A 27,846-nucleotide genomic window follows, 5' to 3' on the forward strand; every position below is an offset into this window, starting at 1 on the left:
AGGAGGGAGCCGTGCCCGCCCGCCGGCTCCGCCTCCGCCTCCTCCCGGCCGCCGCAGGCCGTCGGGGCATGCGCGCTGCCGCCTAGGGGCGGCGAGGAGCTGCGGAAACGGGCGCCCACGAAGCGAGGCGGGAGCGCGCACGCTGCCCGTCCGTGGTGCCGCCGCCACTGCCCGCGGGGGGCGGGAGGACCAGGCCGCTCCGGGTGACGTCACAGAGATACGTCTGCCCCGGGAGGGAAGGGGCCGTGTGCAGAGCGGCCGTCCCGTCCCGTCCCGTCCCGTCCCGCCGGGGGGCGTGGCCGTGGCCGTGGCCGTGGCAGCGGCGGGAGGCGGCCGGGAAGCGGCCGGGGGCTGCAGGGCAGGGCAGGGCAGGGCAGGGGGTCCCGGCGGGGAGCGGCTGCTTGTCGTGCGGGTTTCACATCCGCGCCGGGAGCCGTGCCGGGTGCCTCAGCGCCGGCACACCGCGGCGTTTCGGAGAGTCGGGGCGCTTACTTGGGCCGCTGGAGCGCTCTTTGTGAGCGGCCTGGCTGGATCCCTTGGGTCCTGCCTGCAGTTTCTTACGCGTAAAGCGATGCAAAGTGTACAGCAAATAACCATTGGGCAACTTTTCAGGGTCCGTCAGACGCAGGAGCGGGCTGTGGTGACAGAGCAGCCTAGGAGGCGGGGTGGTGGTTTCCCTCGGTAGATGACGGTGCAGGGGAGTTGATCCTGCTTGTTGTGAGCTATGCTGATTTAAAATTCCTGATTTTTCGTGTTTGTAAAAAGCACTCAGCTAAGAGCAAAATAATATCTGCGGTACGCAAAGGCGTCAGCTGGAAACCCGTATGTTTCAGGCCCCCGTGAAAGCTGTGGCCCATATCGGACAGACCCGTTCCCCCTCGTGCACCTGGCCATGCTTCTCACGGGCCCGAGCACCTGCCAGCTGAACACTCTCGCGTTTTGAGGGCTTGCTGCTAGCTGTTGGCTGTCACCAAGAAGGACTTGAGGACTAGACCTTCAGGTTTGCAACTTTTCGGGTCATTGAACATCAAGATTAAGTATTTCTGTACTTCTTCGTGCCCAAACTGTGTTTCGAGGATGGTATAGGTACAATAAGGGGACTTCATGTCCATTGGGTGTTGATGAAAGCTATTGTGTTCAGCGGACGTGGTGCTGACCCACAGGTGGGTGAGAGAGAAGGAAAGGTTGCATAACTGTGGAGGGACGGAATTAGAAGGTCATGCTAGCCTGGGTAGCGTGGGACGAGAATAAAGCTTGTTATTTGAGACTTCCTGCTCACTTTGAGAGCAACACGGGGTACCAGATGGCTTCAAAACAGCAGGTGTAGAATGATCATTACTTGCTTTGTCATTTTAAACTAAGAGCAATAATTATTTTTTAAGGCAGTGTTCCTGGGAAGTGGAAAATACATGGATTCATACTGGTATCTTTTTCTTAAGGATAGAACATCTTCAGCTGTAAAATTCAAAGTCGCTTTAGATAGGTGTTCTGTGTAATTCAGCTTAAACACAGTTTCTGCCATGTTCTAGTGGTATTCTAAGGCAATGCTAAGGCTATATTGGGGCATATATTTATGGGCCTGTAAACTACTTAATTTCAAGAAAGCCGCTAGAATTGGAAGGTATGGCTCTATGGGAAATACACCACAGAAATCATTAGAAAGTCTTTTTTTTTTTTTTTTTTGCCTAATGCGTCTTCTGGAGCTCCTCTTTTTCTTGTTTGTCAGAGCGATGTCTCCTGAGACCCAAAGGCTTCAGGTAGATGGAATTGCAGAGCGCTGCACTATAGCATGCTCTGCAGAAGAATAGGGCACTCTGCTTGCTGCAGAAGGCTGCTGTTGTGCTATGGAACCGCAGCTGCTCTCTAACCCAAGTTTGGAGTAACACCCCTGTTATCTGCAGTGCTTGGGCTGGTAGTTCCTACTTGGTAACCAGTGTTTGGAATAACACCTCTGTTATCTGCAATGCTTGGGCTCATAGTTCCTGCTTGGTAGTACAAAATAGTTACATCTATTAGAAGAAAACATTTAAGCACAGCTTCCTGATTCATGATGTAGAAGAGAAGTCTTCTGAGATCACTGCTCTCAAGACTCTTAATCACTTTGAGGGGAAAACTGGAAAAAGAAATTCAGATATTTTTTTCCCCTTGGAGAGATTTTATGGCCAGAACCAAAACTGAGGATGACAGTAAATCTCATTGTAAAAGGAAAAGTTGGTCTAGCAGTAGCCCTGGACAGTAATTTTGACCTCTTTTACAATGGCAGGGCAGAGGATGAAGGCAGAACAGTTTCAACTGAAAACCATTAACTTTTCCAGCTTTTTCCAAGGTAAATCTTGAAGAGCAGAGTGATTTTTCAAGAGGTGCATCAACAGACTAAATTTGTCTCAAAGGTAAGGGGCCCCAGAGGAATGGGAAATGGGTGGAATTCCCTACTAAGGTTCTTCACTGACATGCTCTTCTCGTGGCTATTAACTTCTGTATATAAGCTGTCTTAGAAAGGCAGTATTTTTCCTTCAAGTCTCAGGCCTAGAAACCTGGAGAGTGCCTGAGTATGTAAGAGTATCAAATTTTTTTATGGCGTCCTGCAGAGCTGTGAGGCCCTTCCAGTTTCCCAAGCTACACAAAAATTCCCTCTATCACCGTATGCATATTTATCAAAAATTTCTAACTTCAAGGCTTAGACTACTGGGACAGTCTGTTTGCCTTGGAGTCATTGGGACACACTCCCACTACATAGTATCTTAGAGAAAATAGGTGGCCCTTAAAATATAATTTTTTTTTTTTTTATTATTTTTATTTGACCTAAACTTACCTACAAGATCTAGGTGTCTTGTGAGATCAAAAGCAAAAATGCAGCATTGCCCCAAAACAGAAGAGAACTTTCAATTTAAATTGCTGATTATGAATTTCATTGCCAGTTGGCTGATCATACTCTCCTTCTCCTTCAGAGTAAACACTTGCATAATTGAAAAAAAAATGAAGGAATAAAGAAGTAGCCACACATTTTACTTAATTCAATGCTAAAGACCTAATCTTACCTCCTATTTGGAAATTACATTATCCTTTAAGATCTCAGTACCTTCAAGAATACTCTGAGGTTCACGCAAGCTGCTTTGGAGACATTTTCTAACTTGGGATGGTTGGAATATCAGGGACCTATAAGGGGAGACCACTCCCAGGGTAGCCTCAACATTTTACCCGGAGAGCAGAAGGGTACTTGCATCCTTAGAAACCACAGCTTCAGAAGAAGGAGATGATTTTGGACCTCATGTTGGTCCGCTCAGTGGCATCACAGGTAAGCTGCGCTTCTGAGGAAGCAGGTGACTTTGGTTAGAGAAAAAGGATTTTAAACAAGTCTTCTAAGGTGAACATCTTCATTGTAAGTCAATAGGTAGAAACATACACCTTTTGCTGTCTGACAGCTATTGTCCCTGGTTGTATTTTGTGAATTGTTCAAGGGTGTAGGCACCTGGACCTTGGCAAGTAGGAGAGGCGGGAAATACCTAGTTTGGGAATCTGAAGGTGACAGGGTATGGAGCAGGGTTCTGGGCACTCCTCTGTAAGAGCAAGCTTACCTGCTGGTGGAGGGCAGCTGCCCTCTGGAGAGCCTTGAGGTGAAATGTAGCATCCCCAAAATGTTTTGGTGAAGATGTGTTGCTTTTAGAGATAGACGGTGAGTAGTTTGACACAAAGGGATGAGTGCCCATCTTTCCCACAGATTCTTTTTCTCTAAAATGTATTAGTTTACCTCATGGTATATGACTGTAAGTTTTTACCTAGGAAGGCTAGTAAAAGGCTGCCAGTACTTTTTCCCGCCTACTTTATTCTGTAATGCTGACATTAAAGTAATGATACGTACTCTGATGGTCTCATCTTTACTGTAGGCAGTAGAAGAGATGTAGAGAGGGAGGCTAGAGTACAGGCTATTTGAGCAGTGGCTCTCTTTTTCTGTATTTGTATACTGCTTAATGTATTGTGATCCTGGATACAGCTCCTGTGTCTAGGTACAACTAGATAATAACAGTAATTATTATTATTACAGTGGAGGGTTTGAAAGACAATCATTATTTGCATGATTACAGAATAGGAAGGTCTGCTGGCAAATCTTTATGTAAGATGTTTGCAAGGATATTTTTACAAATACTTTTAATGAACTTTCCTCATTTTATTTGGGAAAAGTTCTGCTTTAATTGCACTTTGTACAGCTTTACTGAAATGAAATTTATGCACATACTACTTGAAATTATTGCACTGAGTACTTCAACCTTTTCTGTGTCTTCTGTGACTAAGTCATCCACTCCATTCAGCAGCACTTAACATATTTTCTGTTTTCAGTCTTTTACTTCTGATGTATTAGTGGAAGTTCTTCTTGTTGCTCTTGATGTTCCTTGTAAGTCTCAACTCCAGGTAAGCTTTGGCTTCCCTGAGAGAGTCCCTACATGCCCAGGCAGTGTTTCTGGATTCTGCCTTTGCAGGTGATCTCTGCTTCCATTCTCTGTATGCTGCCTTTTTTGTGTTGAAGCTCTATCATGGGTTTCCTGTTCTGCCAGGCTGGCTTCCTAATATGTCTACTGGTTTCCTGCATGTAGAGGTGGACCATTCTTGTGCTTGGGAGTACTCTCCTCAAAGGCCAACCAACTTTACTAGGATCTTTTTTCCTTTAGATCTGACTCCCTTGGTATCCTACCTACCAGTTCCCTGAATGACCCAAAGTCTGCTCTCCTGAAGCCCAGGGTCTGTGCTCTGCTACTCACCTTCCTCATCTCCCTCAGGAACTTGACTCCACTATTTCATGGTCACTACAGCATCACCCACTGTCCATTGGCCCTGCTTGTCCTGTTTAATACCTGTGTAACAAGAAGTTTTCCGTGACACCTTCTGACAATCTCCGTGGTGGCTGGCGCGCGAACGTGCTAAATTTCCTGATGAGGATGAGGGTCTGTGACATAGATACTTCCTCAGGCTGTTCAGAGAAAGCTCTGTCTGCTTCCTTACCCTGGTCAGTGGTCTGTAGCACATCCCGTCAGTGTCATGTTAGCGACCTCTTCTCCTACCCTGACCCACAAGCTGTACCCGGACCTGAGCCCCACACATCTGAGCTGCTCCTTCACATGGAGGGCAGTCCCCTTCCTCCTCTTCTCTGCCTGTCTCTCCTGAAGGGCTCATTTCCATCCATCGCAGCACTCCAGTTGTGTAAGCTGTCCCACCACAAGGTGCTTGCATGGAAAATACCTTGTTGCATGCACTCTCTTCGAACATCTATATTAAACTCTGACCAGTGGAATGCCACATGGCAAAAGCCATCATCTCCTAGACAGTCAGGTCCTAAGTAATTTTTGGGCTTTAATTACCAAATTGAACACATTCAGTTCTATTTGCTACTTGGTAAGATGCAAGTCTGAGCTGTAGAACAGTGGTAATGGGCCTGGCAGGAAAATCTTGTATATATTTTGTATTAATCTGAAATCCCATGTGGTTCAAACATGGACAATGTTACATTAATCTAGTTACAATGAAGAAAATACATAATTAGGTATACCCACGCATTTACGTGAGTTAAATGTCCATGTTCTTAAACTGATAAAAGTAATCTACATTACCTGTACAGCCCAGAGGATGCCTTGATTTAAGGCATGCTGAGTTGTGAACCTCTGTGAGTGTGGTGGATGAGTGCCTCAGCTGGGCTGTCGGTGTTGATCCTAGCCAGTGCTTCTGTTTCCTTTCCTTGCTGTGCTAATAGCACCTCGGTCTTGTCCAGACTCATTTTAACCTTCAGAACTTAATGGCCTCCCAAAGATGCATCAGTTCATGGGCTACTCTCTATAGTATGCCCACAATTTGTACAAGTCTTCACATCCTGCCCTCATATATCTCATTTTCACCCCTTTAAGAGGTCTTTTTAATATTTTGTTATTGTAATACTTTTGTACTTTGTTTTCTGATGGTGCTTTAGATAGTTTTGCATCAATGGATTACTTGGTGGCTTGCTTGGCTACTAGTTTACTTTATGTAATTGCTGGATTATTTTATAACCAAAACTGATATGCAGAATATAATCCTTAGTTTGATAGCCTGTACTTGTGACTGGCAAACTGTATCTGGTCATAGGGACTACAGATATCTGCATCCAGCTGTTTTGTGCAACACAGCAAGGAAGAAGCCCAAGTGTTTGTGTCATTCAAAGCACTACAGTTGTTTAAGTTACTTAGATCATCTACATCAGTGATATCCAAAGTGGGGTGCACAAGATAATCCACTGGGGTGCAGAAAGAAAATATTAGAACATCAGTAACACATGTGTATAACTTATAAATAAATATCTGTATACCGGGTGTGCCTGCTCAAAAGTGTTATAACAGGGGTGCATGATCAAAAAAGTTTAGAGACCACTGATCTAAATGATGTCAATCACATTTGGTGGATGTCAATCACATCCACCAAACCTGGTCGCTATAACAAAAGAATTTCACAGTGTTCACAGTGTCAGCACTGTTGTGCACCAAAAAACGCCTCAGATCTCATACGTATTTAGTTATGTTTGAAAAAATACATTGGTTCTTTCATGAAGAAATTACTAAAGCTTTTTAACCAAGACTCAAATATATTGCAAACATTGATCATATTGTATTAAGCATTGATTGTTTAGCTTTAAGCATATCAAGTTGGAGACCTTTCTCTTTTTCCTGAATCTTCTGCTGCCAGTCCATGGGGACAGGGTATGTGCTGAAATATGAGTATACAGTATGAGTTGGGGATATGCTGTTTGTATCTCAGTTTGTCTAAAATCTGTGGCATAGGCTAAGTCTTGGTTTTATGAACGTAGTTATGTTTTACATACATATGTAAAGTATGCAATTTGTAGAATGTAGTGTGAGTAGAGATAGATGAGCATTTTCATAAAAAATACTACGTTCCAAATTATTCATCATAAGCTGTTGCCTGACAAAAAATAAAGGTTACCTAATTTCACTAACAACATTATCAAGCATGTGTCCTGAAATGGATATGTGCATTGTTCATTTACTGAAATCTTTGTTGCTGGTAAATGAGTTTTATGGCATTTTTGATAATGAATATAAATAATAAATAGATTCATTTCAAACCCTGTAAACAACTTCAATTTTTTTCATGATCTTAATTTTTTTTTTCTACTATTGATGTGTGTAAAGCCCTTGAGATCTCTTTTTAGTTTTCCCTAGTTGCTTCATATTTTGCATCATGTTACACTTAAATATGTACATCAATAAAATAAAAATTAAAAGCCCTTATGTTGTATCAAAATTGTATATGGGAGATAAATCAGATTCTCAGTAAATTTCCTGATGTCTTAGGTTTGGGTTTTGGTGATTTTTTTTTTTTTTTTTTTTTTTTTTTTAAAAGACCTTCATTTCAGCTGGGTTGAAAAATGACATAGATAAATACACAAATCTTAAAGACTTTCAATTTCTCATTTTCTCAGACCCAATTCTGGTCTTAGTTACATCAGTGGAGATTCGGAACAGCTGAACAATGACTGGTAAAAAGTGCTTAAGAAACACTTTTGAAAACCACATTTGACATGTAGAAAGTCTCTCCATGTTTTTAATTCTCACTGCTTCACAGTCAAAAGTGCAAATTCCAGTGACTTTTATGTACTCTTACTGTGAACTGGGGTGAGAACAGAATTATGGCAATGCTGAGCACTGTTGAAGATGTCATTCTGAAGTGTTAGCAAATTACACCAAAGCATCTGTTAGTTGATGGGGTTTTTTTGGTTTTTGGGGGTGGGTTTTTTTGGGTTTTTTTGGTGTTTTTTTTGGTGGTTTTTTTTGTTTTGTTTTTTAATGCAGCAGGAGGACAGGCTGTTGTTGTTCAGCCATGTATCTTCTTCACAATGATTTTCCTGAGAAAACCGCAGTACTGGTGGTGTACATCCACTTCTCTTGATAATCTTAATTTTCTAGGGTTTTTTTTCTGCATTTAAATAGGAGTCAGATATGGTCACTCAGACTGCAGGGAACTTCTGCCCAATCTGTTATTTTACTTAACTTGACAGTTAAACATTGCCTCCATTTTCCATGTCAGATTTCTCTGTATTTTGGGCATCTCCTGGGCAAAGATCAAACTGTCCTTGTGGTGTGTGGTATGACCACGCATACTGATATAGAAAGCCTGAAATGGGACCAGGTCTCAGTTCTGGAGAATCAACAAATATGTTTTCATTTTTCACAAACGAGGAAAGTATTTACAGGTAGACATTGTGGCTGTAGTGTTAACAGATGATGCGGTAAGAGTGCTGAGGTAGGCAGAGGAGCTGCATTATGAAAGCAGGTGGATTTGCAGCACCTGTTTGTTCAACAGAGCAGAGTAACGACCTGATTAGTGTAATGCAGTTGGTGGTGGTCAAATTCTTTGTGTCTGTGTAGCTGTACAGCCCCTGCTAGGCTACCCAGCTCTACTTGTGAACAAAGTTTGCCTTGTCTTAATACAGTTCTTTATGTTTGATGTAAATGTAAACTAATCTTTTTTGACCAAAAGTGGGACATAACTGATATGAAAGATAATTTCTTGAGGGCACAGCAATTATTCAGATTTCTGTGTGACATAAAAAAGATTCTTGCAATAAGGGAAGGACTCAATTTGGAGCAGGTCGCATTTCTATCATTTCAGAGTGGGATTCTTTTGTGCTAATTTGGATATGTGGCTTATAATTTGCTTACCACAGAGATCTAAATATTTGGCAGGACACCACTGGTAATGGTGTATGAATGTCCTCATTTAGTTTAAGGATGAAACCCCCCCCACACCAAAGCACACAACTTTTAACTCCTCATAGGAGTTTTCTGGACAATACTACTTTTGTTTTCTCTGGTGCTGGGAAGAGCTCAGGGATAATTCATCAATTTGCTCAGAAAAATAACTGCTAATCTTCATTCCCTATACCCCAACACTTTCATGTGATGTTATGTGGGAACCCCATGAGTACCATAGTATTGGGTCAAAAACAGCCTATAGTAAATTTCCTCAGAGAATGAAAATTGTGAATGTGAATTGGTGGAACCATAAAAGAAATTTGCCCTTTTAAGCTGCTTAGATCCTTCACACAAAAGAGCTCCATGAATTCTTATGCCCTGGAGCTAAGACCAGATCAATGAAATAGAAAGGAAGAAGTTTTACATCTGCTGCCATATGGAGACTCATGCAATACTAGCAAAGCCATAATGAACGGGTTTCCAAGGGTGTTTGGTGTATAGAAACCAAATTTATTTTATGACTAATATAGAGCATATAAAAGGCATACTTGAAACTTGCATATCAGGACAAAAATGTTCCCCAGGAACAGGAGGAATAAGACAGAATCCTGCTAACTTCAGAAGACTATAGATCATGCGAAGCATTACTCTGTTATTGGTCTTTGAAAATTTGCTTCCTGCTTAAGTTTTCAACAGTGCTTAGCTGAGGGATAGGCATTATGCTAACATTTCACTGAGAGTGAAATATAGCTTTTGTGGAATAACCTATTGATAGCCACTGATTCTAAGAGTTACTTATTATTTTTTTATAGCATTACTTACATTGTGTATTATGTATTATTTACAATTTTATTTGGATCTCAGAGCTAGATATGGGTAAGTAACAATCCATGTAATTTGTAGATCAAAGAAAATAGTAATTATTACACAAAGTAAACTAGTGAATACAGTTTAACTTCAAAGCAAAATAAGTAGTTTAAAAGCAATATTTGTGAATAAAATAAATAAATAAACATGAAAAATATTCAGACATTTTAGATGGGTATACATTTAAATAGAAACAATACATGCTTTAAGAGAAGTAACAAAGTGGGGGCTGATTTTCTCTTCTGATACACCCTTACTCTTGTTTACAACTTTGCACTGAGGTGAGACTACTTCAGCATGTGGAACTTAAAAGCAGTTTGTTTGAGCTTTGATTCAATTCTTGGGTGTCTAAAAATGATGTCCACAAATACATGCATGCCTGCAAAACTGGATTAAAAGTGATGATTACATATGTAATTTCTGTCTGCCAGTCTAGAGGTTTTTATGTTAAAATGCTCTTCTGGGACAGTGAGGGCCAACTGAAAATTTGGTCTATATTGTATAAAGGATATCACCTTCAGAAAGCACTGGTATAAAAGTTGCTTGGTGAAACTGAAAGCATACATGCACCCTTTTTAACTAAAACACTAACACTGTTCTGAGATCCTGCTTATTATGGATTTTTAAAATGTTCTGTGGCATGTGAGAGATGCAGAAATAGTACTTTGATATGATGTAGTGTATGAATGTATGTGAAATGGCATGGTAGCACCTATTATAGTTTTAAGGTGACTTAAGAGGGACTTCTCTGTAACCACTTAGTTACTCATTAGTAAAATTTCATTAACTGATAACACCAAATTTATAGGTAACACTAGATTTGCAAGCACTCCAGAAAGTTAAAATATCTCAATTGTATCCACTAATACTTCTGCTGTAACTTACACAGAGGTTAAAATGCTACTTCTGAAAAGCTAGCCATCTGGGGCATACCTAGACTGAGATATTCTTTAAAGAAGGTGATTTGGCAAAGTTTCTGTAAGCCACACCTTGAACATGAGCCTAATGTGTGCTTCAGGGTACCCAAAGTATGACACCTAGAGATCCATCTAACCAAAAATTCCTGAAAGCTTTTGAAAATCCTAAGTGACTCTTAAGAGGTATGTAGCAACTCAGGAAAACCAAGATGTGTATTAGTCAAATTTCCACAGCTGCCGGTTTCACGCAGTGGCCAGTTTGGGCTTTAGCAAATGAGTCGTCGGCATGTCAGTCCGGTGTTCTTGCTGTGGAGCCACAAGAAGATGTTTACTTAAGTTGTGAATTTAAAAATATCCATGAAGATCTTTCACTCACAAGCCTTTTGCCTCAGAGTCTTTTCATAAGTATCTGTCTGCTTGTTTTGGCAAGTCTTAAAACTCTGTCTACTTTAACAGTCTTGTAAGTGTAAACAAATGCAGGTAATTTTCATTAAGATGTCAGTTTGTCATTCATATTTCCTTTCCAGAAGTAAGATACTTTTGGAAAAAGCATGCAGCCACTTCTGAGAATGCAGTTTGAAACATAATGAATTTGCAAAATTATCAAATCTGAGAAAGGATTTCCTTCATTGCACTCCAAAGGCACCACAAGCCCAGAGAAAACTTTGTGTTACCTGCTTCTTCATTTTTCAGCACTAGGAGATTCTTTGTGCATACCTGATCCCTTCCAGGTATCTGATGGCATCAGTTTCTAACTTTTGCTTTTCCCTGTGATAGTCTTACTACAAATAGAACAATAAAGAGAATTTGTTTATGAAGGAATAAAGGTAGTGTTTACCTGGGCTTGAATATAAGACGATGATATAGAAGGGAATGCAGATACAGCAGGGAGAATTGTCTGTCCAGGTTCAGTTGCCAGACTGCCCTGCCATTTTCGGTAATGCTGCTTGCTCCCTGCATTTTAATCTGAAATAATAAAAAAAAATCCAGCAATGACAACATTGGTCTATAATATTGATACATAAAATGCATAGCCATTTTCCTGCTGATTGTCTCATTACATTTACTTCTTTCAGAAAGCCTCAGCTGCTAGGGAGAAGATGCATTTCTCTCCTCAGCTGAAGAGGCCCTGCTGTACTGGGATCAAAGTGGGAATTACACTGAACACTTCCAGAAAGAAGGCCAATACCTAAATATGGATGTATGTACCTAACTTTAGTCGAACATGTTGACCGAAGAGACTGGAACAAGGACACATATTGTGAAAGTGGGAGAATCAAAGAAGAAGCCCGGGAGCCTTGGTGCCCTGCCATTTGTTTAATCCCTTGGAGACTGCCTCAGTACTCACAGTACTCCCTGTGAAAGGTTAGCCCAGCCTGTCCGTGCTAGTTCACGCAACTTGGTTAAATCTCTTTCTAGACATTGTATAACCCTGAGAAGCAATTTTACTCATATGAATGAGTCTCTTCAGGGCATTGGATCGCTATTTTTACTGTGCTGATTGGCAGAGACTGGACTATAATTGTCTCTTCTTGCTTCTTTTCTCAGTATGTCTAATCATCCTATATATCTAGTATCTTTTAATCCTGTTAGGTTTTCAGTACTGGGGCTTAATTTACTTGTTTTATGCACTTTTGAATTTTTAGCATTGTTCCTTCTGTTGGGTTTCCATTGTTGATAGCCTTCCTATTACTACCCTCTGGTTTTAGCATTACATTTTATTTTTTAAGTCTCACAGTTTATGAGTAAAGCAGATTTTAAAGCTAGATAGCCACCAAGGAGTTCACTGAAAATTTGTCAGATTGCGTGGAACTCTTTAGATTCTCAGTCCTGTGGAAATTGAAAAATTGAGGTCCTTGCTTGTCCATCCAATTCTGTGTCCACAAGGTCATGGTAATGACATCTCCAGAACATTCACAGTGCTTTTTCACAAGACCTCCTCTTTACCATCAGACAGAAGCTGTGCAAGGTCCTTTCGTACACATTGAAGAAAGCTGCCTTTTCTGTGTATTCCAACGAGGCACACATAAGAGAAAATAATTTATTTTTTTCCTGGGAAGAGATACAGTGGTCAAGTACCTTTCTCAAGTGGTCAGTTTTCAGCAAGTAATTGAATATCATCTTGTTAGCCTGGTCTCTTCCCTTCTCTCCTACTAGTCAAGCTATTTGTTCAAGGAGGTGCGTTCTCTCACCGACATCTTTCCACTTCACTGGATTTATCACTTCAACGTTTGAAAAGCATAGTAGAGCATAATTACACCCAAGAGTGTAGTTTGATATTGAAAACATTTCTTTCCTTTCCATTGCTACAAAGGAACCAGCTTTTGCAAGACAAAGGCAATACACCTATGAGCAGTGTTTTGAAGAAAATTATTACTACAGCTCATAAAATATGAAACAAAGATAAATATAGAGTATGGAAGAGCTCCATGAAGTCTGATTTCACTAGCAAAAAAGAAAGTTAGGTCTAAAGTATAACTAATAATCTAAAATTATATTTGTGTCATCTTTCTTTTTTTAAACTGATAGCTTTATACTTGGGAATTTTTCACTGCTCCAGTTCACAGAAAGTGATAAAACCAGCTGGTGGATATTGAAGTAGATAGCCTGTTAATAAGGCCTGCTGCAGGTATAACTGCTAACACTGAGACCCTGTGTTCTGGCTGCCTCTTATAGGGATTAGATAACTGTGGGGCAAGATTATGCTACAGATGTGTCCTAGCGATGTTGTCTCAGACTGACACTGTGTTACAGACTCTCCTGGTGCCAGCACTCTTATAATGACAAAACTATCTTTTCATCTATGTGGCTTCTTTCATTTGTAAGAAGAATAGGGGAGAGGTTTTATTGCACTAGTGCCAGAGGTACTTTGCTGGAACAGGAGTGATTTGTCAGTATAATATAGCAAACTTTGTGTAAGGGGAAGCTTTCTCTGGCAAAGACAGAAATGTCTGCATTGTAACCTGTTTGTAGACTTAACACTGGCATCTTGGAATTTGTTTTGATTCACTTTGCAATCTTAACCTTCTTCCCATGTCCTTTGAAAATAAAGAAACCATTTGAGATTAAAAGAAGTGCTTTCCTAATATCAGTGGAAAAGCACAATCTTTGACCAAAGGGAGTTAAGTGTGGGATGGTCTCACCAGCAGCAAGGGAGATCAGACAGGGAGCCTGGGCACCCCTGCGCTACTGAGGCGGTGCGGTGCGTGCACGCAGACTGGGAGTCTGCCAGTAGATCCACTAATTACATGTCTTTGCTTGCCTAAATGCCAGCTAACAGGTCATATCTGCCACTTTCTGTTTCTTCCCCAGGGCTCCTCATCAGGTACCAACTAGGATGATGCGCTGAGATCCAGGGTTCAGTTTGGGAACCTGCTTCACTTGAGGCACAAAGTGCATAGCCCAATTAGGCATACTCATCAACATTGGAGCTATAATGAAGAAAGTGGAATTGAAGCCATGTACTGATAGGACCAAAGCTGGGTGGGGGGTAAGAGGGGTGTTTAGGATATTGGCTGAGTCATTCGAAGAACCAAAAGAAACACAAATGTGATTGTCATCAGTCTCAAAATGATGACCCCAAAGTAGTTAAAATTATGTAACTGAGACTAAGAAATAATTATAAAATATGACAGCTGACGGAGAAGTACAATTAGAGCTGATGATGCTAAGCTGTATTGACTGAGCGACACTGAGTGGAAAATAAATCCTTTTTTTAGGTTTCTAGCCTGGGCCTAGGTTTGATGAGTCTAGTGCACTGGAAATAGGGATGGGGTAAGTTGGGAAAGGTTCAAATATGATACCAGTTATATTTTTGTGGAGATCCTGAGAATGGTCCAAGTGACTTGGGACCTCTCTATTTGGGAGTGTACCAGAAGCTTTTTGTTGATGCTACATGTGGAGATTTTCTAAGATGTCTCTCCTGTAAATCTTTATTGAAAATAGGATCATGGAAAGGCAGTGGTAAGTTCCAGCATGGCTCTGTCATCTGCCTTTGCATGTTGGCCATGGCCTGCCCAGGATTCCTGCCAAACTTGCAGGTGGTGGCCAGAGCATTACTTCCCCATCTGTTGCTTTTCTCATCTTCTCAAACTGATGCAGTCCTCCATAGTAGAGGATCACAATGAAAGTGTCCGTGTCCCCCTCCTGTGATACAGAAATCACAACCCTGCCATTTAACTACACATTCAAGGTATTTGCTTTCATTCATACTAGTATGAAGGCTTTCTACTTGGGCTTTAGAGCAGCGCTGTATAGCCATTAGCAGAAATACTGTAAAATTAAAAACCAGCAGCACCAAATGAAAATGTCATGCGACTTAGAAATGTTGTATGACTTAGAAACTCATCTTGGCACATCCACTGCTTAATTGATTTGTTTTACCATTCCCTTTGTAAAGAGGGAGCCAGCACACACTCAAGCCCACCACCGATTTTCGGTTTTCTCCGATTGCTTTGATGCTGCTATTAAATAGCCAGGAGTTAGTGAGCGCTTCTGGCCTGACTCCTGGCCGAGCAGATGGATGTGAATGCACCGAGGCCCTTTCCAGCTTGCAGCTGTTTTGTAGCAGCGCTGGTGTGTGCTCTAGGAACAAAAGCAGACAAAGACTTGGCTTGTTTGCACTCTGCCGCCTTTTCTTGTGTCTGGATTTGGGCAGGAGAGTCGTGGAAGGCTTTCCACACTTCTGGCTCCCATCCTCCCCTTTGTGCAAGGACTCCGCTCATTTCAGCTGTAAAATTAGTCATGCTTGTAAGTGCTTGTGCCAAGCTGGTGGGTTAGTGGCTTCGGCGAGGTTACAGTCATGAACCGTGGCTTTTGTTAAAAGAAATGAATGCACTGCTGGCTGGTCGCAGTTTCTCCCCCTAATCAAAATTTCAAATTAATTCTTACAGTGTAGGCAGTGGATTTTTTATGACATATTGCTTGATTTCTCCACCCTACCTTTTACTGGTGTTATTTTTGGAGAGAAGAGACAACTCCTTATTGCTCTCACATCTGAAATGCCTTTTGGGAAGGTTTGTCATGCTCCCTTTTCCTGCTTTTAGCCCTGGATGTCAAGCCCCATGCCACTGTAGTATATCTAATTATTCCTGCTTTTAGCTGTGGAGTGTAAAAACGCCTCTCTGCCTTCTTGTGGTCAGAATAGTGTTAAATTACATCACACCAACGAGGTGTCAGAGTGTGTAGGTGGGGCACAGGGGAAACCAACCTATTGCCCAGTAATGCAAGGATGACAAAAGGACTGTGTGAGGCTCTGGTCACACCCTGGCAATTGAAGGAGTTATCTGGCAACTCACAGGGGCTGGTGGCAGAAATAATCCTGTGGACCATCTTTCTAGAAATGACAATATTATTAAAATGTGCATTTAACTGAGTCCCAAAAGAGCAAAATGATAAGAACAAACCAGCTCCAAAGGTTTATATTAATCTTTGACGTGCAGCCTATTTGCAAATAGTCTCTGTTTCTGTCTACATGTCTAATTACTGTGAGTCATTGTATGTCTGATATGCAATGCAAATTACTAGGTCAGATTAAATTTTGGAGTATCTAAACCTACAGATTTTAATGTCTTGATTTTCACCTACGTCTCCAAAGACAACAACCTTTTTTTTTTTTTTTTTTTTTTTTAAATATTCATGATTTTCAGTATATGGTGCTGCTGGTACTACTGAAATGGAAAACTTTGGTGAAGCCTTACAGCTTATTCTAACTTTGGGGATCATGACACCATTAATCCACACATTGATTCATGTCTGATATAAGAGGAACTCTTATTGGTTGGGGGAATGAACAGGAGCTATATGTTAGTGTTTATTACGCATTGAAGAATTTTAGCATCTACTAATAACAATTTTGATTTTTCTGAAAATTATCTGTGCACTATCTTCATTAGTATCCCTTGGCTCAGGAACTCCAGTGTTTCACTAAAAAATTTTTCATCTGCTTTTTCTAAGGTTACATGAACACTTCCTAATTTTCATGCCTTTTCAGTTCCCAGTGACTCTGATGCTAATTTTTTTCTAACTGGGAAATTTGGATTTGAGATTGTATTTGAATGCAAAATATATAAGTTCTGCAGTTATTTTTTTTTAATTTTGCTGTCATTAAAACAACACAAAATTCAGTCTTCTGTATAAACCTAGCACATTAGAGGAAAAAGTTGTCACTCATTAGAGAAGCTTGCAGCTTGATCTAACTATTGAAAGTCTGTTTTTCTGTTTTATTTTAAGCTAGTTTATACTGCAAGAAATCAAGTTCATGAGATTAGAAGGTTATTTTGAAGAAGTCACATTGCATGCCTGAAACCAGGCTAGCAAATCCCACAGATGGAAACAAGGATTGTTAAGCAAACTTCCTGAATTTGAGAGTAGTAGGAACCAAGGAGCTGGAGATATGCCTGCAAATCTATGTTAGATGTGTGTCACAGAGAATCACCCATCTTTAGTTTAGCAGACTCCCTTTGCTGAATTGCTGAGCCTCGTGCCTGCTCACCTCTGCAGAAAGGAGAGAAGATGCTGGTACATTTGTGAGGAGTTTCTGGTGTTAGCAATAGTGGCTTCATCCATCAGCTCAGCAGAACTTTGCTAAATAAGAACTTACCAGAGAAGTTCTCATACTGGAAATGCTGCAGCTCCCAAGTATCAGCAACCAGACTAGGTTTTCAGCAGAAGAACTAGGAGCTGAGACATATGTTTTCTAGGAGGAAGGTTTTGTGGTTATTTTATGAACTTCAAAAGTGAGTGCTAATCAGCGTACCTTTTCATGGTCACAGTAAGCATAGCATTTTGCTTGACTTTAGGAACAGGCAGACTTCATGGAACTTGAAACTTTGCAAATTAGTGTAAGAAGTTGCTAGTTTCTTTTTTCCCTACAAAAATTTAGAGTATTTTAAAAATCCATGTTTTTCAAGGTTTTCTTTGAAGTCAGGTTTTTAGAAAAATGATGCTCTCCATTCAACCACAAGCAAAGCTGACAGTAGATATATCACAGTCCAGAAACCTCTGAGAAAGAAACGGACATTGTGAATCTAGTGTTCAGACAGATTTACTGGGGCAGCCTCAGTTCAGGCCCCTTGAGGTTTTGCATTATGCTACCAGCTTTAATTATATTGTTGCATACACTTTTTCTCTACTCAAATTTTTGCCTACCGTTATGCTAACACTTATGAATGTTTCAGTGTTTGACTTTGCATTGTTAACTTTTCTCTTGCATTGGGCTTTTCTTATGGTGTGGAGGAAGCTGGAAATGTGGGGATGTAATTTCCTGGGATTTTTAAAAAGGAAGTCACCCCTTAAGCTGAAGAAGTCATCTTCTTGAGCTCTCCTGACCACCTTTCGTATGTATCCTTAGCAGAGGTAAGGAATCCTAACACTTTTCTCATCTATTTGAACTAAAGGAGTGACTGGTAGTGGTAGAATCCCAAGAGACTTCAGGTTCGTAAAATGCTAAACAGCAAAACCAGAGATATGTAAAGCAGCCTGAGCTACCAGCCTCTCTTCCTGGATGGCATACAATGCTCTCCCTTTTCCTCTCCTTTTCCAGTCCAGGAGGCTGAATATAAATGTGAAGATGCTCCAGGAATCAAAGTTCCAGGCCCATAATGCTGGATTAGTTTCAGTTCGTTCTGTTAGCGAACGCAGCCTTTGTTCTCACGGCAGCTATTCATCTGCCTTTCAGTTAGATGGGAATTGCATTCAGCCTTTTTCCAGTTCCCTCACAGTACTCTCTGAGGGATGCTGTCTTGAGCCTCCCCTATGAGGAGCTAAGCACTCACACTTTTCAGGAGCTGCTGAACTTCTCAGAGGACCCAGACCATGCAGTAAATGACAAAGTATTTTTCCAATGAAAAGAATATGTTGGAAGGGAAAATAAATTAATATTTAAACAAAGCCCATGAGACAGCCTAAGACACTGTTCTTAAAGAAGGGCAGGCATTTGAAAAGACTCAGAGGAACAATAAGAACATATTTTTAAAATCAAAATCTCATGGAAAAAGATCTTTGGGGTCGGGAGGATGGAATACAGATTTCAGCTCCATCAGCTGTAATTAAAACCATAAGCTTCTGTTGGGATCCCATTAAAAAAAATATCCAGGAATCCTTTTGGAAATAATTATTTGACCTTGTGGTGCACCACTGAAAGGAAGAAGAAAACTCCAGTGTCACAAGTTGCTCCACGTGGGCAAAATCCTTTACACACTATGAACTCCACTGATTCTATTAATTATTGGGGTAATGTCTTAAAGGGAGGTAAGCAGCACTTTGGGGGAACCTTAGTGCTTGGCTTGGTCTCTGCTTTATAGTTTTACCAACACAGGCTGATGTTGGCTGGGGATGTTTTATGATGATGGTAACAGCACTTGGCAAGCCAAGCAAATGGACCGTGCTGTGGCACGAGGAGGGGCTCTGCCCAGCCCCATGCCTGCACTGTGCCACTGCAGCCCATCTCATCAGTGCGTCACTCCACCAAACACATACGCCGTGCAACAGGGCTACACCGGCTTTCCCACGCGTGCACAGAGGTGAGGAGCGCTGGCTTTACTCCCCAAACCCGTGCTCCAGCGCGGCGGGGTCCTGTGCCCACATCAGCCTGTCCACAGGCCCCACGGGGGGAACAGGCGCCCGTCCTGCTGCAGCGACTTGCAGCAGGGAGACCTCACAGCCTACAAGGAGAGATGGTGTCACGCCACGAGTGCCTGCAGAGATCCTCCAGCACTTATATACGTGTGCCTGCTTATAACTGATAACGATCTAGCTCTTTGAATGTTGAAACTGTATAGGTAAGAGATGTGCTATGAAAAGGGTGTCCTCTTTGACCATTATGACTCTAATAATCTCTTCTTTAGCCTTGTCTTTTTTGAAAATGCGTAGGCAGCCATTGTCTCAGGCAAATAGAGAGACCAAGAGCAAAAGATGTCCAGTGAAAGGGGTTTTATTTTCTTCTCTTTCTTGCCATGAAAGAGTTCATTGTTCCACCTCCACAGTTTGTTACTGGCTGTGGAGAAAGGAGCAAATTACTGAGTGCAGGCAGAAGAGAAGAATGGTATTGAACTGGGATGAACAGGGGTTTTCATCACGACAAGAACTACCCAGATAAGAAATCAGTTGATTTGTGTCAGATGGCTGATGTTATATTTTAATATTCCAGTAGTGACCATGCTATCTCTGATGCCTTGTGGAACTGTTTGTACTTTGATTTAATCTAGAGTTAGAGCTTTCAAACAGATTCAGTAAGGCCCTGGGGGAAACAGTTACGTGTCAGCTGTGATTACATTTAATTAGTGCAAATGGGAAATTTACCATTTTCTCCCTTAATTGTAGCTCACTGAACTCTATTGAGTCTTTTTGGGGGTCTGCATTGCCTTTTGATTCTCCGGGTTCTGAGTTACATTATACTACCATATGCTTGATATGAAGTTTTATAGCAATTACTGTTGACACAGAAAAACATATAGTACCAGACAACATAAAATTTTCTCCCTTCTGCATTATATAGGGAATAAATTTATTTTTCTTTCTCTATATAGAAAAATAGCAGTGAAGAAATGTGGCTGAACAAATGAGGGCAAATTGGTATTGTTTCTTCTAGTAATTTTGACAGCACTTTCTAGATGGGAATTTTTACCAGTAGAATTATATTGATCTAATTATAGTACTGTAGTTATGCTGGAATAAATTCCCATGTGAGCAGTCTTAGTCAGGAAGGAGAGTGTTCATGCAAGGATTTATGCTGATATAGTTCTAGTGAGATAATTATACCAACATTGTTTGACCCGTAAATTTCTCCATGTAGATAAAATGCTTAGCGTGAATGCCTACCTCAGAGACCTACATACAATATACAGCAGGACTCGGAGTTACCTGGAATTGGGTCTTGGAGAATGGCTCAACTATTCACTCTTTTGTTCTACATATCTATCACTTCCTTTGCTAAACCATTAAAACTTATCATCCTAATCTGGGAAGGCTCTTCATCAGTGAAACAATATAGATGCTTTATGATACATTGTCCAATACAGTATATTTTTCCCTCACAATATATGGCATTCACTGAGCAGAAACAAATTGGGAAACATCTGTAGCTAATTTTAGACTGGAAGAGAAGAGTGGAATTTCCAAGGATGTCTGTAGGCCAGGGACATTAACAGTGACATGGGCAATGTGTATTTGGTGTAAATTGGTTAAAAATCTGTGGGTGGTGCTGCTGTAGGCTGAATAGTTACTATGACAGTATGTGCAAATAGCGTGATGACTGATTTATGTGCAAAGTCATGATTAATTTCAAGTGGGTTTGTAGGTCTGCATTTACATTTGACCTCCTTTTATATTTCACAAGAAAAATTTTGTGATAGAATTTGTTCTGCATTAACTCTTAATAAATACTTTCAGTAGATATCAGTGTTGCATGACCAGGTCCTAGCAGCATGGACAGCACAACAAGGAAAGATTTACTTTGTGGATCAATGTTGGTGGTACCCAGGGACTTTTGTGCATGTTGAATTTACTTAGTAGTAAATCAAGCTGCATTGATAGAAAAAGATTTGCATATAGGCAGCATATTTTCCTAGTTTAACATAAGTACCAGTTGCTACATTGCTGCTTTTTGTGTTTGGCTTTTCTATCATAATATCTGCATGATGAGCAACAGAAAATTTCCATTCAAAGTGCATCAGAGATTTCCTGGAACACTGCTGCTAAACACTGCACAACATCTGCAAACAAATGCTTGGTAACCTATGCAAGCACAATGAAATGAAGGAGACAGGCTTGGATTTGGAGGGATTACACGTGGAGGACAATCAAAAAGGCAGCAGGGCAAGGAGGCAAAAGCTAAGAATAGCTGAAGAAGGAAAATTGCTGTAATCAGGGAACTGGAAAGGCATGGCAGAAGCAGATTTTGTAGATAAATGAACTAACAAAGCATGCTTTCTTGTTGCTCTTCTACTTCTTTGTCTTTGGTGCCCAACTGCCTTTACATTAACCTGAAGTCCCAGCAGCAGCAGGCTCTGAAAACCCTGTGCGTGAGGAACAGATGCCCGTAGAACCTGTGACTCTCAAACTCCAATAATAGCTCGGAAGAAGAAGAGGCATTGTCAAGCAAAGCAACAGGTTTGTTTCATCTATATTAATAATATATTATATGTGATCACTTTAGGCAGCTGATACTGCTCCAGAGTGTACAAGCTCAGTGCTAAGTGTATCAGATGTCCCATCTAGATGCAGAAAATATGGAGTGGACAGTCTGGGTGGAAGGGGCACCATTGTGAGCTGAGGACACTACACAGGAGGCCGTGTAACAGATGTTACGTTTACCCTGCAGAGCAAATGTCCTTTGGGGTCTACCTCCCAGGTCCTGACCCACTGATCACCTAGGTCAGTGGAGCTCTTGGGCAGTGCTGTGATTTCATTCTGGCCTCTGTGCTTGGGTTTCCCTTGTGTGGAAAGCAGGATGCAGGGGATTTCATCCTGACACTGTATTTCATCCTGACATGGCATTGCCATGCAGGTGGGTGTTTACCTAGGCTCCTGCAAAAGGTCCAGGGCCCCATGATACAGTCGTAACATATACAAACCCTGCTCCCCACTGTGACATCCAGGCCCCGCTGATAGATTATAGCCAAGGAGTACTGAAGCAGCTAAGAAATATTCCTGTTGCTAAATATGAATCAGGTTTGCATTTGCAACTTGTTAATTAGAAGTATTTATCTTGTACATTGACATTGTTCCACTAAATGAACCTTCCTTTATACCTTGAAAAGAGAGAGAACGAAGGCAATGAGAGAGTGGAAAAAAGTGAATCAGAGTGAAGCTATATGGTGCAGTGCTTCAAAGAAAATAGCAAATCAGAGGTGTATACAGCTAGTCTTCACGGATCTGGACACTGGGAAATATTCAGCAAACTTAGGGAAGATACTTCCTGCTGCTCTGCAAAGGGTCAGTACAAAGGCTGGTGCTGCAGGACAGTGAATTTTGGTGACGATTTCCCTTTGGCCAGCATGAATGACTCTGCCTCCTGCAAGGAACGTACCTTGAAGTGTCATAACCCTTCAGCTAGTGATTCCTTCTGTAGGGAAAACAGTGGCCCATGGAAGCTGAGTTGCTTTGGTTCCTCTGGAGGTGAGGCTGGTACTTCATGAACTCCTTCAGCCTTGGCATTCTCGAGGGCTCCCAGAGGCAGCAAGGTACCTTGAATCCAAAGATTAAAGTTTCCAGACCTCTATGATCCTACAGTTCAAGCACCCACTGTCCTCACAACATGTAAGCAGTTGCAGTTTAAGGAAGACAGATATATTGTTTGTTCAAATTTGATTTGATTTTCTCTTTTTGCCCGTTAAACCAAATGCTCCTGGCCAGAGAGCGCTATTCTTCCATTCTTTTAAGAAAATACCATTTAACGAAACATTTGAGGAGGTATTCCACAGAGAGTAGCCGCCGTTTCTCTGAGGCAATAGGCTAAAATGCTTAAATAGATCCTCTAGCAAAGATACGCTTATCACCTTGTCAGTAAGTCTATCTCATACCACTATACCCTCCGTAAGGCACACTGCAGGTGCAGCAAAAGCATGGGCCCCAGGAGAGCATGGGCCTTGGTGAGTTTTGTCTGTCATACCCCACAGGCTAGGACAAGTGACCCAATATGTTAGTCGAAGCCTCTTTTGCCAAATAAATGTCTATGTGTCTATGTGAAACATCCCTGAGACTGTAATAAATTCTGCCCTAGGAGGTGGCATCTTCTAGTGCACCCAGACTGCCTGGAAAACTGGTGTCTTTCTCTCTGCAATGCTTCCTATACTGCTCCAGACAATATTGCCACCAACTCATCAGAATGGTATGCTGAGGTTGATATTGCACGCCAGGAATCACTGTTTCCCAAAGGCACGTTCTGTGGTTACCCTGCAGCTGCTTTGGTAACTGGTAGACAATTCCTGCTATAAGCAAGTCTGTTGGCTGTGGTAGCTGGAAGAAACCAGGAAGACTCAGAAGAAGATAGAAGAACACACAGTGATATCTGTGCATCCAAACAGTCAGTAGCAATCTTGAGGACGGCTGTGGGCAAGGCAGTGGCAGTATCTGTAATTCAGGGGATGTGCCCACCTTCATCACAACAGGTTTGCTTGTCAGGCTGTCAGCACTGTATTTGTTAGCACCTGCAGGCAGCATTGGAGCATCACAAAATTCCAGGTGCTCTAGGTGGTTGCAGGAGGTCTCCTTTGTGTATGTTCCTGTTGCTGAAGTGCACAGATCTTTGTCTTCTGCAGCCACGGGTTGCTCTGGGTCTGCAGCACCACCTGCTTCTCCCCGACAATGCCTCTTTATTGTTCCCAGAACAACAATGTGCTAAAGGAAGCTATTCTGTGTTGTCCTTGCTGAAGCAGCTACCCAGGCTTCTTCTCTTTCCTTGGCCTCATGCTTGTGCTCTTTCCTGGGCAGCTGCAGATGAGACAGAGGAACGTGTGATTGCAGCCACTAAAGCCACTGTCACAGCTGTTGACTAGCACAGTGCTTGGCTTGCGGCCAGCTTGCAGCGATCAGCATCACGTCAAATGTACACATGCCGTGTGTGTAGCGCGTCTGCCTGACTATCAGATTGAAGCGCGAGATGCCTCCGTGGTGGCTGTGGCTGTTCGCTGGCGCTGGCTGTTCAAAAGAGTCAGAGCACGAGATGGCAGGAGAACTTCCCAGGTGTGATCCTGAGGTGGGCCACAGCAGTTTGTAGTTGCTTCATGGCCCACATCCAACTGCTAGAAAAATGCTACCTTGAATGGAGATCAGCACTGCTATAGGCAAGTGAAGCCATCAAAGGAAACCTTGCTCGTCTGAAAGCACCAACTCACTGTAAAATGAAATCTATCAGGATGCTGCCACTGCATGTCTGCTCAGATGGCACGCTTAAAATGAAGTACATCATCTTAACGTAATCCAAAGAAAGCAGACAAGTTCTAAATCTTTTCCTGTATTGGGCTGGCTTGTGTTGATATCACTGAAATAAATGGGCTTGCACAAGTGAGCTGTATTTATTCATTGCAACTGCTGTAGACTGCTTTTTAAAGATGTGTTGACTTGTTTGATGTGATCCCAAAGCTAGAATAATTCTGTCCATGACACTAGAATTTAGCTTCTCTTTAGCAAATAAAATTATACAGGCATTCAACAATTTGGGAGTACTCCTGCCTTTTTGCACCAAGGATCCAGCTTTCAGCTGGTGGTGAAGTCTAATAACATTATTTCATTACTACCATATCTGGGAAAAAACTATGTAGAATTAGCTACCAATCCCAGACTAATTATGCAAAATAACAGTTATGTTCCAAGTTCTGGCCTAACTATACAATGGCAAGATATGTGTATTGTCATAAAATGCCACAGACCAGAGCTACAACGATGTCAGGGTATGGAGGCTGAGCTGCCAGTCCTGCTGACCACCGTCACAGTACTCAGAGATGCTGCTGGGTCAGGAGACTGAAAATTCCCTTAACGCTAATTCAGAAAGCCTGTCAGCAAATGGCTGGAAAATGCAGAACATTTACCTCACTGCTGTGATTGCTGCACAAATGTCACAATTCTTTTTCCTCAGCAGCAATGTGAGGAAATCAATAATTTGAGTGCATGGAAATAAAACCAGGCTGCCACTCTGAACACTGGTAGAGCCAATGCTGAGATGAGAGTAACAACTGGGAGCAAAGTCCTTTCTTCTGTTTACAATTTTCTTGTCTTCATTTCATTTTCCAACTTTCTTTGTGATGAAACCCAAAATTTAATAAAGAGAAGCCACAATTGCTGAGTTTCACTATTTTGAGACAGAATGGCTTTTTGTCTTACAGTTGCTGCTGCTTACTTATTTGCTATACGTTACTTAAGACCACAATTTCCATCCTCTCCCAAACTGCATGGAAGAAGATGATGTGTGTGTGCATGTGTGTGTTCAAACTGTCTTTTCTCTCTCTATGGTGAAAGCATGCCAAGCACATTGTCATCATTACCAAAATACAAATGAATAACAGTAACACAATATGCAATTATGTATTTTACATGTGCATGGAGTGTGCATGCAGATCATATTGGTGCAGCTTAGCAGCCCAAGCTTTAAAGCTTTGTTCTGCAGTGTCTTGACACAAAGCTTTCTGTAATCTATGTTGTATGCTGATGCCTTGTTATTTAATTTTGCAAAATATAAAGACATCTGCCCCATGTATCTCCCTGGGTAGGAGGGAGCAGGTATAACAATTAGGATCTCGCAGTAATGAGTGGCTCCACTGAAGGAGTAGAGAGAAATACAGCAATTAGAAACTTGCAGTATCTGGTTAATATTCAACGTTAGCCTTGATTCTAAAAATACTTGTTCATTTATTGAAATCTGAACACATTTTCAAAGTTCAGGGCCCTTTAGTGTCCTTCCTTGAACTGACAGCATAAAAAAACAGAACTCTGGGCAATTTTCCTTCTCAAGGCTATTATAGCCTCTCTCTGTTCTCTCAGGATCATATAATTTGCTTGGACTCTTTTAAAAATAATATCATAAGTATAAACAATTAAAGGTGGAGCCTAACCTACCACATTGGCGCATTTGACTTCGTGCTAATCCTGAACTTTTCTTACAGCTGACAGTGCAGTTCTTCTGTGAACCCTAGCAGTTGTCACAGTCCCCTGGGGAATTGTTATGAAGATGTAAGTGTTGCTTAATACTTAGAACTGTGGTAAGTCTCTGTGGAACTATAAAATTACAGGCAGTTTTGCACAAATGTCTTTTAAATGACAGCAGAGCATCCCTCTTTCTTCCATTCGGAATTGATTAGAAAACTCCCTCCCACATATCTTCCCTCCTTTTAAAGTAGAACATGATGTGTTTCTCTCTCTCCTGAATAAAATTTATTTTAAGGAGGTGTGTGCAACAGGTTTATGCATGTGCTGAATTGGAAAATATTTATACTTACATTCAGAACATGTTGGAGTTCACTCAGGTGTGTACACTGTATGTACTTTGGTATACAAATGAAAGTGAACAAATAGGAACATATTTACCATATATCCAGACTGGCATTTACTATGGCTGAAGAAAATGAAAATAAAATGTGCAAGACTACATTTCTGACAACCTTTCTGTTGGAAAATGCACAGTAAAAGTATGTAAATATCAAAATTCTGAAGAAATCAAGCCTATTTTGCTGGCTGGAACTTCTCTTAAAAAAAGTGAACAGGGAAATGTTTAAACCATATGAAGATTGCCTAACCAATATTTAAGCAGAAAATCTACAGTGTTTAATGAATGACTTTTCATTTCAAGTATTAAGTATGTGTAGAATATACCTTATAATAAGTATAATGGAATATAACAGTTGAAAGATTGACATTAATACAGGATGATTTTAAGATGTTTTTACCATTCCAACACTTCCCTTTTCTCTCTCCAGGTCCTGGGATTTCCCTCCTGAAGACTTTTGAAATTTTGGGTTGTTGGCTGTACAAAGGGGTAAAAGTGAAAATCCTTCATAAAACTTAATTCCTGGCACTGCTCAGTACTAGTGATGACTGCTGTATTGACAGAGCTTTGGTGGTGATAATAGATTGGATATAACACTTCAAAGAAAGTGGAGAGTAGAAAGCCACAATCTAGAAAATGTTTTAGGGAACAAGCTAGCACAAGACTTGCAGAGCTAAAATGGCTTTCCAACTTCCACTTTTCTGATTCTGTGACCCCGTACTATGTGTTGTTAACCCATTAAAATAAGCTTTGAGTGCTTGCCGTTGATTTCCAGCCTTACTGTCAGTAACAGCAAAACGAGGTGTATTACTCATGCACAGACGGCTGCCTGGCACCAGTGGGTGTGCTGTGATCTGACAGTGTCAGAAGATGAAAAACCACCACTCTGAGACTCACCCTGAGGCCATCATGTAATTTAGGAGATAACTACTAGAGTAGTAAGATTTTCTTTTTCTCACCTTCCTGTGTGCCAGGTAGGGCAACATTTTCCATGAAGAAAGAGGATGGAGGCAACTGAAGGTCTCAGTGAAATCAAATGCTGAATCACCTCAGGGCAAATGATAAGCCACACAAGTGCTCCTAATTTCTATGGCATTGTGTCGCTTGTAGTGGGAGGAAAGGAGTGCAGATAGGAAGGCAGTGAATACAAGTACACTGTCTAGGGTCTATCTGGTCTTTTAAACCAGGCTTCTGGCATACTGAGCAACTGGCATGCTCTAATATGGGACATTTATTGCAGGACCGGCAACTTCAGTCTGAACAGATAGAAATTGTAATAGAAAATGTATTATACAGAAAGGCTGCATCAAGAAGCTACCTGTGTATTTGTAACCAACACGTACAATTACCC

General features: G+C 41.3%; 2 long non-coding RNA genes across 4 annotated transcripts; both read left to right on the forward strand.

Moving 5' to 3' along the window:
* Positions 1 to 895: 895 nt before the first annotated feature.
* LOC142599514 (uncharacterized) lies at positions 896 to 16,073 on the forward strand. Of its 3 annotated transcripts, XR_012833071.1 has the most exons (5): positions 896 to 1,621; positions 1,727 to 1,757; positions 2,264 to 2,390; positions 4,336 to 4,475; positions 11,593 to 12,175. It is a non-coding gene; the product is annotated as an uncharacterized LOC142599514 (long non-coding RNA). The 3 variants fall into 3 exon arrangements; XR_012833069.1 differs by having other exon boundaries at positions 896 to 1,757; XR_012833070.1 differs by lacking the exon at positions 4,336 to 4,475 and having other exon boundaries at positions 896 to 1,757; positions 11,593 to 16,073.
* A 747-nt stretch (positions 16,074 to 16,820) lies between these two features.
* Positions 16,821 to 27,490, forward strand: LOC142599516 (uncharacterized). The gene is made up of 3 exons (XR_012833072.1): positions 16,821 to 21,625; positions 23,238 to 26,182; positions 26,926 to 27,490. It is a non-coding gene; the product is annotated as an uncharacterized LOC142599516 (long non-coding RNA).
* The last annotated feature ends 356 nt before the right edge of the window (positions 27,491 to 27,846 follow it).

This window comes from Balearica regulorum, chromosome Z (genome assembly GCF_011004875.1).
Source record: "Balearica regulorum gibbericeps isolate bBalReg1 chromosome Z, bBalReg1.pri, whole genome shotgun sequence".
Taxonomy (NCBI): Eukaryota; Metazoa; Chordata; class Aves; order Gruiformes; family Gruidae; genus Balearica; species Balearica regulorum.